The sequence below is a fragment of the Rutidosis leptorrhynchoides genome, chromosome 9 (genome assembly GCF_046630445.1).
Source record: "Rutidosis leptorrhynchoides isolate AG116_Rl617_1_P2 chromosome 9, CSIRO_AGI_Rlap_v1, whole genome shotgun sequence".
Taxonomy (NCBI): Eukaryota; Viridiplantae; Streptophyta; class Magnoliopsida; order Asterales; family Asteraceae; genus Rutidosis; species Rutidosis leptorrhynchoides.
This window is the reverse complement of record NC_092341.1, coordinates 297786755-297789798: the sequence shown is the minus strand read 5'-3', so window position 1 is coordinate 297789798 and position 3044 is coordinate 297786755. Positions and strand designations below refer to the sequence as shown.

At 31.2% G+C, this 3044-nt stretch overlaps 1 long non-coding RNA gene across 1 annotated transcript; it reads right to left on the bottom strand.

The window, feature by feature from the left end:
• Nucleotides 1–903: 903 nt before the first annotated feature.
• LOC139865591 (uncharacterized) lies at nucleotides 904–2708 on the bottom strand. Its single transcript, XR_011765031.1, has 3 exons — nucleotides 2498–2708; nucleotides 2349–2417; nucleotides 904–1394 (listed from the first exon to the last, which is right to left on the bottom strand). It is a non-coding gene; the product is annotated as an uncharacterized lncRNA (long non-coding RNA).
• Between the last annotated feature and the right edge of the window lie 336 nt (nucleotides 2709–3044).

Below are 3044 nucleotides of genomic sequence, written 5' to 3'. Positions count from 1 at the left end.
ATGATGTTATAATTGTATAGATATTGTGTATTGTGGTTAATTTTAGGACTATTCAATGCTACCCTAATGGACTAATGTAACGGGTCAGGTTTGTATTGATGTGTCTAATATGGGTCACAGTATATACTGCATCTGGTTTTTGGGTCAAATTTTGTACTACAATGAAGTTATGGGTCACTATTGGTATGGTTGTGCTGACATGGTACGCAGTGCATGCCCCGGTTGGTTCTAAATTACTACTACAGAATTTGGAATGGGTCGAGGTTACTGATGTATTAAACTTCTGGAACAAGACTATTATTATGTTCAACGAATGGGTCAAAATAGCCACTATTAGCTTGTTTGGGTCTGAATTGGGTGTTAAATTTGCTCCAGTATTTCGAGTATCTGTTTGGGATGGAATGAGACTAGTTTTGTTCACGGTTATGATTATTGTATTTTGTTTCTTAAATGACAATTTAAATGTTGCTGCTATATTTATAAACTTGTTCACATTATTCACATTATCAGCAGCCTACACGTTGTCATTTAAACTTATGAACAGCAACTAAACTAGTTATAGTAGTCATTTTTTCACAGTAGTACTAGCTATGAATAACAACCTACACATGTTCACGTTAATCAAATGTTGCCACTTACAACCAACTTGACATACATATTAAATGTCACTTTATATATTTCTGCATAATTTATATTTGTCATTTTTTATGGTTAGTTCATGATCTACAAACGGTATACTTAACGTGATTTTGAGATCCTCTCAACAAATAGGATGGGTTCTTGTTCCAGATGTTAACCAACACGGTCAAGTATCATTCACGTCTCGACCCAGCCATACACATCATATACTACAATACATCAATGTGTACAAGTGCAACTTATTTTGATAAATAAAATAGCTAATTAACATATTATACATACATTACAACTAAACCATATACCAAAACATATACGAGTAATTCATAATTCTTGGTTCAAAACCACGGTTCGACAATCCTAAACAATAAATTCTGATTTTTTTAAGAAAAACAAAAAACTCAAGTCATAGCAAAATACTCTAGAGATTTCGGAGGCTGGTTTCATAACTGCCCGAATAAAACGGGACCTTATCCTTTTGTAAGTTGTGGTTGGACAAAAGTAACTATATAGCATATTTCTTCCTCAACTTGTTCAAAGTTGCCTTTTGTGATCGTCCTTCTTCATCAAGACCACAATCCCATCTATTTTACATGATCTCCTGGATAGGTTTCCATGTGGCGCATTACAAATACTCCACAATCTACAAAATTCCTCTTTGTGCCCCAACTCAATTCAGGGACCACGATTTCAGCTGCTTCTATATTAGTAGCCTTTACATGACCAATAGACTTCACATACTCCACAAATAATGTATTCTATACGGGAAAAACATTAAAACACTAGTTCAATGATTAAATGTGAACATGTGCAATGCATCGTAGAATATTTAACAAAAATAATACTCTATATTTGTGAAAAAGGTGCATATCAGTGAGTTTATTAAACTATCATTATATGAAACAGTTTGTATTATAGTTTATCTTAAATAGTTCAAAACAGTAAAACTTTTTACTTTAATTGGAATAGGCCGAGAGACTTAAATCAGTCAAAAGTGACACTAGGTCTATCTCTAGTACATATAGAAGACTACTTAAGTACTAGGGACAAAAAAGAGTTTATACGAAAATCTGAATAATTTTTACAAGCAACTGAAATCGCCAGACCCATATGAACACAATCACATATCCACAAAAGTTAACATATGTAATAAAACATGTGAACATTCAAGGTCAAACAACTAAATACAGTTATAATGCCATCAAATTGTTACCTTTTATAAAAACAAATATACATAAAACTATTGATAATCTAAACATGTTCATAACACACAAGTTAACATAAGTAATATAATATGTACATACCACACAAATGTGAACATGTACCATAATTAACATTCTTAATATGCTAACATGAACATCGGCTACACATGTTAACATACGTACTAACATTGAGAGCCCACACAAACTAACAAATTGACACAGAGTTACCAAGTAACCTCACGTGTATACTTTAACATCTGACCATGCTTAGAATACAATAGTTAACAATAAAACATAAACTGTAAATTCATATAGTTTTTTAATCATATTACCAATCTTAACAACTCAACTTATGTTTATATTTAAACAACTAAACATGTTCACACAACACAAGTTATCATATTCACACACAGTTAACATATAAACACAAAACATAAATACCCAATTGAACAAGTTCAGATGAACACAACTGAACATATTAACATAAAGTTAACATGTTAAATACTTTACCATCATAAAGTTAACATGTTAAATGCTTGCTGTGCATACTCATCCTCTACAGCATCCATGACCTAATCACTGTAAAAAAAATGATTATACTAAAAATACATTCAAATTAACAAAAAATACAACCAAAGGTTATCAATTAAACATCGGACCTTGATTATTGAACAATTGTATGAAGAAATTATATGCTTTTGATTGACGACTCTTTGAATGCTTACGATCCAGATGTACAAATTTGAGTTGTATATAATCCAGTTACAGGGTTTTCTTCAATAACAATCAACTCCAAATCAATATGTAGGCTATCAATTAGAGATTTTAATGCTGATCCGTTAAAAAAGGAAGTTTTATCATGTTTAAGTTTGAAATTGAAACCGCTAATCTAATTTTTCTCAACTGCATAAACAGTTATGTTTGATTTAATAGAATGCCCCGTTCCTTTTTTGATTCCGGAAATACCCTCTTTACTGTAAATTTAATATTTATAAAATGATAAATAATACATTTAATCCCAGCCACTCATCTATTCAATCTAATGGTTTAAAACGGTTCTCGCAGTTCTTTCTTTTTCCTTAGTTCTCATTTGAACCCACCTAAATGAGAACTAGTAAATTTGTGAGAACCTTGAGAACTAGTATCAGCCGTTAGATTTATTAGATTAATGGATTGGATTAGATTTAGGATTAATTAATAAAATAA